The sequence below is a fragment of the Pelmatolapia mariae genome, linkage group LG15, assembly GCF_036321145.2.
Source record: "Pelmatolapia mariae isolate MD_Pm_ZW linkage group LG15, Pm_UMD_F_2, whole genome shotgun sequence".
Classification (NCBI taxonomy): domain Eukaryota; kingdom Metazoa; phylum Chordata; class Actinopteri; order Cichliformes; family Cichlidae; genus Pelmatolapia; species Pelmatolapia mariae.
This window is the reverse complement of record NC_086240.1, coordinates 802,347-816,697: the sequence shown is the minus strand read 5'-3', so window position 1 is coordinate 816,697 and position 14,351 is coordinate 802,347. Positions and strand designations below refer to the sequence as shown.

The 14,351-nt window shown below is 44.3% G+C and overlaps 1 protein-coding gene across 1 annotated transcript in view; it reads right to left on the bottom strand.

Annotated features, from left to right (window-relative positions):
* Positions 1-10,483, bottom strand: part of snap25a (synaptosome associated protein 25a) — a 33,932-nt gene extending 23,449 nt beyond the window's left edge. Inside the window, exon 1 of the mRNA XM_063496261.2 lies at positions 10,316-10,483. The gene's annotated coding sequence lies outside the window, so the exon portion shown is untranslated. The remainder of the gene's footprint in view (positions 1-10,315) is intronic.
* Between the last annotated feature and the right edge of the window lie 3,868 nt (positions 10,484-14,351).

Genomic DNA, 14,351 nt, shown 5'->3' with positions numbered 1-14,351 from the left:
TCCCTGCAGACAGCCACATGACCTTTGGCCAAGAGTTTCTGTTGCCTTGTCATCACATATTACAAGGATGCTGACATTTATGGCACGAAATGGTAAGCAGTATGACCTTTGACCTGAAGAAGGTGATAAGAAACAGGAAATGGAGAGCTCAAAGGGGGAAAAAAATTCACTTTGAGTTATTAAAATCATACGAGCAGGCTGCAGCATGATGTACTAAACACACATAAACCCATACATACGTGCTTTATTACATGCATGTTGTCCCAAAGTGAGGCCTGCTGATGAGTGGGTTGAGTTATGGTGCTAGAAAAGCTGCTGTGATGGTGTGACTGACTGATGTGTGGTCGTCACACTGATCAGTGCAACAGTAATACCTGGATTTATATCCTCCACTTTCTGCCACACGGCACAACTTCCATGAATGTTTAATGGAACATCCATATTTCAGGCTCCATGTGCACACGTCCGTCACTGTGGAGCAACACTCGGATGGAGCCACCATGGGAACAATAGGCAAAGGTACGAGGACGCCCTTATTTCCATTCCCCGATGAAACGGCATATTTCATCGTCCAATCACACGCTACCTGGAGATGATTACCAGCTGCCCCCCCTCCCCTCCCCCAGCTCTGGCTGTGCTTTGACGTATTTATCCTCCACCGTCTTCTTTTACATCACGTCAGAAAAACATTATAAAACACTTGAACATGTGTGTCAACCCATCAAGTGTTTTATGAAAAGACGGCGAATCAGTAGACATGTGACATAATGCTTCACGTCCACGGCCTGAGGAGATAAGACTGTGCTCTGTTGTTCTCAGGACAAGAAAGACAACAGATCTTTGTGTGTGTGTGTGTGTGTGTGTGTGTGTGTGTGTGTGCAGCTGCCATTTTGTTTGCTTATCAGTTTCAAATGTGTCATCTCTGTCCCTCCATTAAACTTCTTATCTTTACCGAACGAGAGATCTTTCGTGGGTTGGAAAACATTAACTGGCATTAAATAACCAGGCATCACTCGATGGTTACAGTTCAGCATAACGTCTCGTTTTCTGCTTTCCTGTGCAAATGCAGTTTAATCTGCAGATTCATGCGACGCTCATGCTTCAATTATTGGATTTAAACGTCATCCATGGTCGTTGGAAACGAGCCGCCTTGGCACGGTTAGCAGAGGAACAGCTGAGAGTTTGATGTGGACTGCCTTTTAAAAAGAAATCTGGTGATGTAAAACACGTTAGCTGTGAAAGTTACTGCAGCCCCCGATGTTTTCTCTCATTTGAAAAGATTGCACTGATATCAGCACAAAGATAAATCGGATCAAGCGGACGTTTCGTTTAAAAACACAGCTTGGCTGCAGATGAAATGCTACATGCAAACGAATATCTAAATATTTCTGCAGCCATTTTGGAGCTCAAAAGGAAAGCGCTCCACATTAGCATCTTGCTGACACAACGAGACGAGAGCAGGGATGGACAATAACTGAAGCAACATCACTCAAAGAGACCAAGTGTCAGCAGAGCTGGAGCTCTGTCTCCACGTAGGAGCGAGCATTAAGTGGTAAAGCAACATCCCAGTGGCTCCAAAGATAATGCTTTGAATCATTGACCTGAGAGCTCCAAGATGCTGTCACTGATTCACCCACTCCCACTGCAACCGTCCACCTCTCAACGACTCAACAGTGGAACATTTTAACTGTGCAGCCCACATGTGCCAGTACAGGACAGCATCAGACAAGCTCCTGTGTTACTGTAAAAGTGACAAAGACCACAAAGTGAGATTTAGGAAAGGAAACAGCAGCAAATGTCCACCTTTACAGCACTGACAGGACGCTGACAGTCTTTGTGTTTCCCTCTTCATATCAGGCCTTTTAAGACCAGGACTGATGCTGGTGATTTAAAAATAGGATCATTTTTCTTTCCATCTCACAAAGGAAGCACTCAGAACATGCGGTTATCCTAACTGGGCGTTCATAAAGTCAGCAAAGAGGCACAGAAAAGAAGATCAGACACCAGCGAGGGAGGATAAGAAAGACAGACGCAACAACGTTGTCATCCCCTATGTAGCCGGTGTATCAGAGAAACTCAGGAGAGTTTTCTCCAAGCACGACATCCCAGTGTACTTCAGACCCAGCAACACACTCAGACAGAAACTGGTTCACCCGAAAGACAAAACTCCAAAACACAGACTTAACAACGTGGTGTATGCTGTACAGTGCAGCGAGGAATGCCCAGACCTCTACATTGGAGAGACCAAACAGCCACTTCACAAGCGCATGGCACAACATAGAAGAGCCACCTCCACAGGACAAGACTCAGCAGTCCATCTGCATCTAAAGGTCAAAGGTCACTCTTTCGAGGATGCCAATGTTCACATTTTGGACAGAGAGGACAGATGGTTTGAAAGAGGAGTGAAAGAGGCCATCTATGTCCACTGTGAGCGACCATCTTTGAACAGAGGCGGGGCTTACGACACCAACTGTCTGCCATCTATAATCCAGTTTTGAGATCCTTCCCAGACGACGTAGTTTCAAGCACTGGAATCATCTCAGAATAGGTGAAGCCCCGACTACAACATGTTACACAAAGAGACCAAAGCCGTTGACACAGGTTTGGAATACAGACGTGGTTACTATGAAAGCTTTAACCACTGGGCAGGTGAAGACCCGGAGTACTGCGTTCTCTATATGTAGAACTACAAGCAATCAAACATAATCACAGTATTCTACAGGGCAGACTATATAACATGTGAGTAAATTGTACAAGACGTATCGTGTCCTTGCCCGAGGTGGTTTACTAAGCTACGCACAGCTGTGATAAAACACGTTGATTCTTGACTTGTTACAGGTCCCGTTAAACGCAGTAGCGTTCCTTCGTTACTGCTGAGCGGAGCTCCAGCATTCATAAACGGCTTTCTGGAAACGTCAGCGGCTAAAGTAAGTCCCACGCTTTCTACTCCAATCAAACAGCTGCTCGTAAAATCTCATGTAAAAAAAAGCTGCGGATGCTCCTTTACCATGAAGTGAACATGTGATCATCCAGCTGACTATGGCTTGAAGCTGATGTTGCAGCTTCATTTGCTATCAGAGAGCAGATAGACTGAAGGTAAAGACGAGCTGAGTGTCCAGATCTCTCTGCTGATTGGTGGACAGAGCAGCAGAACAACATGTCAGTGCTGCAGACTGAGGCATTTACTCTAAGCTGCTGTGGAAAAGTGAGTGGACATAAAGAAGAGACATGAATGAAAAGCACACCACACATATACAGTACTGTGCAAAAGTCTGTAGCCACTCTTCACTTCTTTGTATTTTGTTATAAAAAATGTGCAATTCATGCACTGACTTCTGGAAACGTGCAAACATAAGTGCAGACACAGTATATGAAGCAAAAACCGAGTTTACATTTATTCTTCATTCTTTCTCGTATTTTTGAAAGTCTTCAGGCTCAAACTGTAACGTTGAGCTCAGTCTGTGACTGATAGGTTTCCATTGTATGTTTTTCTGTACACAAATGCTTTTACTGCATTTGCAGTGTGTTTGGGATTATTGCCTTGCTGCAAAGTCACATGATGATGATGCAGCCAATCAGCCTCTTTCCCCGTGGTGCTGCACGGTGCCTCAGTATCTGGTCCTTTTCTGGCTGTAGATGGTTTTTCCTGTTTCTTGAGGACGTGACTTTCAGATGCTGTTTATGCAGAGAGTTTTTAGGGCCTTTTGCCCTCCACTTGCTCAAATTTCCTCAATTCTTTAAGGACACACTGTACAGCATCAGTGGCATCATCCAGCCTTGTTGGGTTAGGGCAGCAAAAATGCTTCTTTCTGCCTGTCAAACTGTGCCATCGTTGACATTTTTGATTGATTCGAGTAAAGAAACAGGAACAAATAATATGTTTTTGCATTTTTGCTGAAAGATAATATTTACAGTTAGTTCTTTACTAAGTTGTCTGCTAAGTGTGGACACAACAATGGTGCATCCTTTGAGTTGGGCTTTTTATAAAATGTTTTAATGATTCATTGATTAGTTACTACATGTAAGTAACTTAAGTAACAAAACATGGACTAGACTGAAAATGAGTGAAAAAGCAGCGAATGTCCAAAGAAAATCATTGAACGCTCAGGAGTCTGTCTCTTTGCAGGGGCGGCTCAAGACTTTTGCACATCAGCGTATTTGAGAACTGTGCTCACAGCCAGCCTCTCAGGGTGAAAGGGCTTTTTGGGTTCATTGTGCGCTGACCCACAGGGGGCACGCAGCCACATTAACTGCCATGTGGTTGCTGCAGATGAGGTTTTGGCTGCTTGGAGGGCTGCGGAGATTTGACATCTGACAAGCAAAACATGACAGAGATGGATGCTCGTGGGGTGATGTTGGCAGTAAAGCTGGAAGGAGGAAAACAAGGAAGCATCAGATGGGACGAGCGGGATTAGGTGGTTCCAGAGGAGGAACAACCGTCCTGTTTTGAATTAGAACCTCTCCTGTTTCACGATGCAATAAACATCAGGGCGGTGGGATGTGAAGGCTCTCTGGAAAAACCACAGCAGAAGTTCTTTTTTACACCATGTTTGAAGGAATCCCAGACAGGAAACGTTGGAGGCAGCAGCAGAGAGCGGCGGCAGGATGTCTGCTGTGTTAGCGACGCTGCAGCACCGTCAGACTGTTACACCATAATCAGTATGGATGCCTTTCATTACTGCTTCAGTCACAGTTATTTGGCACTGGGAATGTTGCTGACACAGTCTCCATCCTGAAACTCAGAATTCCAGTCTGCAAAACCATCCAGCGTGACTTATTCAATTGGGAATAAGATCATAAACATAGCAAACAACAGCTCGCTTCCTTATCTGTCCAAAGCATGTGGAAATAGAAAATAATTCCCTTTTTATGACATTAACCTAGACAGATTTAAAAATAATGATATTTTGTTTAATGTAGATAAACTGGAGAAGCTGAACTCTTCCTTTTGTATTTCTTTGTTTCAGAGCGTTTGCTCAGAAAGCTGCAGTCAGTCGCACACTGTCATATTTGTTTGCCTGCAGTAGCAGCTGCAGGGTGCATTTCTGACCTGCTGACAGGCCCAGAAAAATCAATAACACTGATACTGTGTTTGCTCACAATGCATTTATGAGCCTTTTCATGCACTGCGGATGAGCGTTATCACCAGCACATAATGGGGTTATTTTAATTAGCACAACAAAAATATCATTTACTGTAAAACACACAATGTCTTTTTTATAACCAGGAAGTGATCCTGTTCAGACTAAGAAGCTCCTGTGTGTCCTGGTACAATATGCACAGCAGTCTGAACTTCTGTGTAGTGAATGAAAAGCTAGTAAGAAGCTAAATCATGACCAGATGCAGGACACACAGCATAGATGGCACCTCGCCCAGTGACTGCATGCAGTGATGATGCAGTGGCAGTGCGTGTACACGCTATAAATACATTCAAATACAACTTTGATACAGACCAGGCTGCTTAATGCTTCTGTAAAAGCACTGCAGATGCTAATCTGCACCAACAACCCTCATCAGCTGCACTGCAGCATCATTTATTACACAACTAACCCCCTCAAACCCCCCCACTCAATACCACCCCACTGATCCTCCCGTGAACACCGTCTCCACGTGCCACACCGGGTCATGTTTGCACACTCGTGCGCGCACCTGAGCACACACAATGCTGTGTAATGTGCAGCGTGTAGGGCGTATTCACATTTGCCGTCTTTATGCTTCACTGACGCAGAGGAAAAGATCTCTACACATGCTTTTATTCTGAAAAAAAAAATAAAAGCTTTAGGAGCATATGGATGGTTTACAGCACAACGACACTGAAAGGCACGGCTAATGGTCGGGTGAAAATGATACGCTTGAAGATACAAATCAATGCAATACTAAAACCACTGGCACCATATCCTTCATATGCACACATGGAAATGTTTCCACTCCAAAATATCTGCTTTCCACAGTGAAATCTGACACACGTATTCCCTGGTGAACATTGTGAAAAGGCTGGTTCTGGTTTCCAGCTATAATTTGGAATTAGCCTCCAAACTGTGCAGACTTCATTTTAATGGCAGCATCTTTCTGTATATTTATGCTATTTTCTCACAGCGTGTGTGTGTTTGAAATAATTCGGCCTGACAATCGTTCCCCCGTTTACGCACTCTCTCCCTCCATCCTGTACGTTTCCCCCACTCCCCCTCTTTTTTATTACTTTCATTTTCTCTCTCTAAATTCCTTTCATTAATCAAAGGTATCTAACCCTGTGAGAGCAGCGAGAGGACAGATGGCAGAGTGATGACGGGCGCGGTGGATCTGCCGCACTGAAAGCTGAACGTGGATTTTTGTGCCAGGAAAGCTTCAAAAACAAAAGCATCACTTGGGAGATAATATTAACTTTCTCTAGCTGTCATGTTTGCTGTGACGAGCTACAACTGAGGTAAGATGAATAAAACTAAATTTAGAGAAGTCGCGCTGCGTGAGCGCTGAAAGGAGACTTAACAAGTGCGGTGCAGCCTATCTCTATAAATAACCATTTAGCTAAGCAACCTAATGTAATTTGACAAATCTACTGTACAAAATAAACCGATGACTGCTATGTGAACATCAGAACATATGATCAAAAATTGCATATGACATGCTTAGCTGAGAAGGATTAAGCGTTCTCCTTCTATGCAGCACAGTCTCATCGCCTCCGGAGGGGCCATCTTGTTTCTGTGTTGTTGTTTACATACAGAGCAGGTGACAGGTTGTCACGTGGGGGCTGGCCGGACACCAGAAAGCTGCTGCCACTTTAATATCTCCACTCTGATCATTTGTGTTTCCTTCTAAAGATGCTGTTTTTCTTTCCCGTCTGAGTTTGACTCAGTGAGACTCTTTGATTTCTTCATGATAGATGACAACATCGATAACTCTCCCTCACACATGAAATTCAAAGCTGGTCACAATTTAATCTTCAGTACAGCACAAAAAAGAGAACGAAAAATATTATATGTGACCACGAGTCACAGTGAACGAGTGCAAACTCTCAATAAAAAGCCTCGGGGCTGTTTACCAAAGTATAATGTGCACTTTTAAATAATAGCACTTCCACTCTGTCTGCCTGGCCTCAGAGGCTAATCCCGGCAGCACGCTAGCTAATAGGAAAAAACATTTGGGTGGATTTCACATGTTGTAGTGACCTGAGAGAATTTCAGACAAAAGCAAAGGATACTTAATGACTGGTTAGGGACCATTACCTGCCTGATGTCAAGCCTGTGAGTTTAACTTAAACGGTAAACAGCTGTAAACAGCTGTAAACAGCTGTCTGTGTACAAAACCTAAAACGATTTTAGAAACATAGCAGCGTTTTAGAAGACCTTGGTGCAGATTCAATGAACAGGATACAAAATATCAATTAGCAAGTGGATTTGCTGGCTGTTTAAAACTATTTGAAACCTTTGAGGTTAGTTATGCTAAACTTAGCCAATAAGGCTAAATTTAATATTAATGACATCTACTCATCTAACTCTTAACATTAGAGCAATAAACTTTTTTATTACTTTTTACTTTCCAGATAGAAAAGGTTTCATCTCTCTTTCCTCAGTCAGTAAGATTTAATAATCTGGATGATCTCTGTGTTTCTGTTCGTTCTTTGCTCCATTTAAATTTACCACTGTAACATGAGTAATGCACAACATGTAAAAAATAAAATACAAGGTCGTCTGATAACGCTAAAGCCATTTCACAGGCTAATAATGCCTCCTATGACACATCAGAGAAGCTAACAGCATTTCACCTCAGTAGCCACATCTTGTCCTCCTCTGGACTATGAACCTAAAGCTGGTGTGACTAATCCCACAGTGAGAACAGCACATTTGACCACCAAAGCTGCTCATGCAACAGCGGTGGAGCAAGCTCTGCTGAATCAATAAAGATGATTTTGTTTATTATGCAGCCCAAACTTGAAGTGCTCTGTGACAGCGAGACACGACCGCTGAGCAGTTTAGAGGGATGCATGCACATCTCTACCTCAATCATTCCCAGACTGATCTCTAGCTTTAGCTTGGATTCAGAAGCTCAACTCTTTCTGTGATGCTGCACCTGGCTGAGTTTAATATTCAAGGTGTGAAGGAAATCCTGTTTCACAGACATGATAAGGCTCATAAATACCATTTCAAAATTTCATTCTGTCTTTCCAGCAGATATAGAAATATCGCCCCAGACTGGTTGCAGTACAAATAATCAAATATGAGCATTTAGTTTCATTTTGGACTAGCATGAGAGGGTTTGTGTGACTGCATTTGATTATTTCAGCATCAGGCTGAAGGCCTAACTTAGAAACACTGGAGAGGGGAGAAAAAAGCAAATAATAAGAGCTGTACCTGCACCAAAACACGCACTGCGCCGGCCGGCTCAGCATCAATCAGAGACGCTTTAGCTTCATTTCATAGATGGCAGGCGTGAAAGTGCTCCTGTGAAATGAACAATGGCCGGGGTGTTTCTAAGAAACAATCAGTGCGTGCTGATGGTGCTGCAAGTCACCATTTATCCAGAAAGCAGCCCTTTCACAGTGTGTGCAGTATAGGCCTGGCATCCCCTCCCACCCCCTCCCCAAGTCTGCCTCTCTCCCTCTCTGCAGTCCGAGCAGTCCAACCGCATAACGTGCTGTTTAAAAGCAGCAACCAAGGTATCCTGAGGGGCTTTATGAAACTGTAGGCCATCCTTTGATGCCATCAGCCTGCAGGCTCTGCTTTTAGACATGATTTTGGTTTTAAACAACGCCATCTGAGCACAGCCTTTGCTTCATGTAAAACTCACACTGCAGATTTCCAGTGACATGCCAAACATTCAACTGAGCATGTGTCAGTAACTGCCAGCCAGGCACTTACGCACCATGTGGGAGTGTAATGTAATTTCAGGTGCGCCAGAAATCCAAACCACTTCAGTGTCTAATCTGCCGCATCATCAAAGCTCAGGCGAAGCAACAACCACCTCTCTGCACCTCTACGAGCAGACACGGTGTTGTGACTGATGGGCAGAAAAACTGGCTCAGCTATTGTTTGTCACCAAAGCCTTCAAACATGCACACTTAAGATAACATGATGAGTGTGGTAAATCATACCACGCACACACTGACAGATAACCTGGGCAGACACCGCTGGGCTCACTGCTCCTGCAGGTTTGGGAAAAGCAGTTAAAAGGGTCCGATCTGGCAGCTGTGTCGTGGTTCATGTGTGTCTCCTACTGTCGTGGATCAGAAACACTTCAACTGTTACACGTTGTGTCGAGCTCAGGTATCGATTTAGCGCGCGAGCCAATGTGGCTTGCCTGATTGACAAGACAGCGCGTGCGGGGATCATTGACAGTTTCGTGCGTGGCCACAGACGCTGGATGGGACACAGGAGGAGAGGGAGAGGAGGGTGTCATAGTGCGGGTTTCACCGCCGACATCCCCGGCACTGTCCTCCTTTTTCTCCCCGCACCCCTCAGCCACCTATCCACCCACCTTTTCCCTCTCTGCCACGGTCACGTAGACGCGTGGGGTGGATTGGGCATGTTATGCGAAGGTACTGCGTAAAAGAAGGAAGAAGGGAGCGTCGCATTCACAGAACTCGACGCCCCCCCCCCCCCGCACTACTGTTTATATCGGCTACCCTCCTTCCACCGACTTCACCATGGCGCAGTTTACTATTACATGACATCCCCACAAACCACGCCACGTCCAGTCACCGCGACTCTGCCGTGTTTTGTTTGGTTTAATTTCCTTTTCTAGGTGGCGTGAATGCGACACGTTGATTCACGACATCAGTCTACACGACATCAGTCTACACCTGTTTTGAGGCTTTGCAAGGAAAACAAGGTCCCCCCCCCCCCCGGCCCTCTTTTTACAGAGCAATAAATACTTGAACAAAAGAAAATGACTCTGACGCTGATTTCACCTCCTCGGTGTGTGTTCCGTCTCTGGCTCTGTCCGAGGTGCTGAAGCGTTGAAAACGCCCACACTGAATATGCGCATTATAGCGCACCGCATCCCATCCTCTCAGCTTTCCACTGCGCGTTTGAGATTTATCACCCAGGAGGTCACGCGTCACCCGCCCCCCAACCAAACCACGTCCTTTGCTTTCCTCGCCCTAACAGTGCTGCAGATCGTCCACAACACTGCCCCAACACCCAAAAGCACACACACGCACACAAATAATCTTTATCCCAGCATCATTTCTGCTGAAACAGACCCGACATCCACGGTTTCACTCAACGCTAAACATCTTCCGCCTCGATTCGCACAATCTAACCCGTCACGAGGTACACAAATGGCTTCAAATCTCGTGGAAAAGCGTCTCCAGTCTTACCTGCGCCTGTTTTCGGTGTCCCGCCGTCAGTATGGGAGGAAATGTCTGCGTGTATCAACAGCTAACCGATACCAGCCTCTCTCTGTATGTGACTGCTGCAAAGGCACTGCGCGTCGGCTGGTTCCTCCTCACTTGTTCTTCAATGGGGGGGAAAGCGGTGCAGCTCTCCTCAAAGATGGCGGACACTTTTGACGTCAGCAGCAGCTTTTAATAGATAACTGTCATCGAGAGAGAGAGAGAGAGAGAGAGAGAGACTTCAGAAAGTCTTTGTTATAACGGGCAGCTGCGCGGATAGCAGCTTATCAGCACTGTTTAGATGGTTTCATATGCTGCTGCTGTATGATTCATAAAGCCCAGCACATGGAAGCCAAATATAATTCAACACATCAGCTGATCATACAGGCCTTTCACTTCATATAAGATGATCCTGCATCATCAGTTAACACCCCGACAAGTTCCTTAGAGCATTTGTAGCCTCAGAGGTGTCAGTTTATTACACTGACAGCGTTCACTCGGTGTCAGTGGGACGTGAGTGGGGCTCTACGCTATAATTCTAAATCCCACAGTATGAGTAATCATGATCTGTGGTAACCAGAGTGGACAAAGCCACCAGCTGCCAAAGCCAAAGCCAAAATGTTCGGTGTCAAACATACCTTATCATATTGCACTGACGTGGTGCACGTGCTACTGCAATATCATAAGGTATTCATCAAATTACTACACACAAAACAGGGATGATGTCAATGGTCCTACACTGAAGAACGTTCACTAACACGGATGGAGAGGAACATGAGGCCTAGTAACTTATTAACTGCACAATAATCCTCTGGTAGCAGTAACCATGGAATCAGTTGGTGGTTTCTTGGTTTGTCAAGTAAGCACAAAGTTAGATAGTGGGCAGACTGGAGGCAACTGTATTCCAGTCCTAAAGCTCACAGGAAACCAGCTGTGTGCAGTACTTTGCTGCATCATCACTGTGGCTAGCATCGCAGAAAAAGAAAGCAGAGAAACACTCAAATATAAGCAACATAGTGTGAAGTAAAGAGTCTTCCATGAGCAGAAGCTTCACAACAAATTATAATTATGTGTCCTTGCATATGTGTCTGTTTGGTTTCTGTTGAGTGAGCGGCACGTACACGCTGCTGACACCACGTGTGGATCATCCAACCCTCGAAGTTTAGCACCTTGTTTGTTTGCCTGATAGCAGACAGAACCATCCCCGCGTTACTCTCTGATTCTCTTTCATGGAAATACACAAACAAATACAAAAACGACTGAGTCGTCTCTGTTTACATGTAGAGTCAACAATAATGATACTAAAGGAGAACAGGTGCCAAAAATCAAACAGAATGCAGTGTTTCACTCTGTTATACATCATTATATGTTAAACTGGTACTTTTTTGTCCCTTATAGTTTAAATAATAAAATCAAAACATCCCCCCCCCCGCTGACTCACAGGTCCCCATCAGTGCTCAAACAAGAGCAACATACAGAGTTCATACATGCAGGCCATTGGATTTTGACAGGTCGCCTTTCATGACACCAACGTCGTCTCCGCTCCAAATGAAAAAATACTGAACGGCAATCACGTGACGAGAGGGAACTATGCACAAAGACAGCGATTGATGTTTTCTCAGCTCGCCTGTGGACTCAGCGGCGTGGGAATGTCCCCCTCCCCTCCAGCCGCTGCCTCTGCTTGGCACTGTAACAAATGTGTCTTCAATTACTCTGAAGCGAACCTGTCTCCTAAATTAATGATAATGATAACTCTGTACGAAAAATCCATTTGGAGAGAAGAGCCAGAGGAGAGAGGACGAGACTAAGGAGTGTGTGTGTGTTGAGGGCTGTTCTACGTGGCTTCAGATGTGTGTTTGAGTGTGGAGGGTGAAGAGAATGAATCAACAGGTTTCACGTTCATTCATTTTACTCTGAAGCAACATTACAGGAGCATGGCAAACAAAATTAGGCTCTGATGGAAATGAAGGATTTAGAGTTTGAACAGAAGCATCAGAGGCTGTGAGGCCGGCACTACAGAGCAGGATTTAGGACCTAAAGAGGTAAGCTCGGGTTTGACTCTGTCACAAAGCTGGTTCACTTTTATTGCCTAACTTATGCTGCAAGTTAAATCCATAAACACAAAAACACCACTAGCTGTCCAATCAACTCTCTAGACAATAGTGTCACCACTCCTGGAAGATCCTGTGATTGGTCATATATGGCGAACGGCCTCTCATTGATGGGAACACGCGCATAGTTAGACTGGGAAACCCTGGGTGGATTTATCAAGTTGATAACTACTTAGTGGAAACACTTCGTGAGACTGCTGATGGTGGTGAAGCTGCATGAGGGGAGAGATAGCCTGAGTATACTGAACTTGCTTGGCAGTACAGGACACAGCTTCAAGCAAACTAAGGTCAACAATCTCATAACACACCACTAATTGTCAGTATTATTTCGTTAATAGGAGTCCCAGTTAGGAAATATTTTATGGACTGACTGTCTGTACTTTATGAATATTCGTAGGAATAAATCTGAGTTTTGAGTTGTAATATGTTTACTGTTAAGCAAGATGAGACAGAAAAGGAGAACAATTCATTTATTTGACCGACGCATAACAGAGATGCTGTGTTGGACAGCTCCAAACAACTTTGCTCCAAACAGTTACCCTCTAATATTTGGCAGCCATAATATTTACGGTTTGCCATTGGCTCTAAACAGAAGTGCAGCTGAGGCTGGTATTTAGCTTGGCAGCTGAATGTTATGTGTGCTAGATTAATAAGTGTTTTTAAATTGGCTGTAGGTCTGCAGGAGTGAGCATGCATGGTTGTTAATCTCTCTGTGTTAGCCCTGTGACAGACTGGTCACCTGTCCAGGGTGCACCTGGCTCAGGCCCAGTGTTATCTGTGAAAGGCTTCTTTTAAATGATAAATTAAAAAACACCTTGTGAAACAATAATTCATAACTGTTTTTAAAACAGTTTTCACATGGTTGTTGACAACAGAAAAGAAAAACCAGGATAAACAATCCATCTATAGCGTGTCTATAAGCATATCTGGATCAATACAAAGCTGTTTAGCTCCTGCTTCTACAAGCTCCGGAGGTTTTTGCCCATTAGTCCAGTGGTAGTAATTAGACTGAATGACTAGACTGAGTAACGTGAACTCAGCAAGCACAAAAAAACCTGAATTTAAAAAGGTAAAGATTGTTACTGTTTCACAATGACAGACCCACAGCATTAGATAACAATGCAGGGCCTTCGTCTGTTTTAATTTTAGTTCTCCACCAAATCTGCAGCTACAAGTACCAAAAAACATGCAGTGAACCTGAAACTCACAGGCCCCCGGGAGTCTGGTGTCCTGGGGGAATTACATGTGGGTAATCCAACCTCGGGAACATCTAACTCCTAATTTAAACCTGCAGATGGTTACATTCTCAAAATCGAAAGGTTTCAGTGAAGCTGCAACAAACGTCTCATTCTGCTTCTGCTGGTTGTTTTCTTGTTTGTGTTTTTTTGCCTCCACAATTAAATAGACTTGATCTTTTAGTTGACCTTGGATGTGGAATCCAAATGATCAGAACATGGCAGGCAATGAAAACCTAAAGTGTGCCTTTAATAAGTATGTGTGCTGGGAAAATAAAGTCCAAAGAGGAAACTAAATCCAGGAATCTGGGAAAAACACAAAAGCACAAAACCAAACAAACCAGAGAGCAGCACGGGGAGGGATCACAACGCACTGACAACCAACAAAAGACTTAAATACACACTGAGGGAAAATGGGATTGGACACAGCTGTGGGAAACACATGGGGGCAAACAATCTGGGGAAATGTGAGGAGGGGAAGTAAAACTGAACACAAGGCACAAATCCTTAAAATAAAGCAGGAAGTGAAACGTGGTGACTAAATAGGAAAACAGCTGAACTAAACTGTAAACAACCAAGAACTGAGAACACGACTAAACAGCAAAATTCACAAAGAACAATACCATCAAAAATATGACCAGAGGGTAAGAAAAAGGAGTCAGGAATATCCAAAAG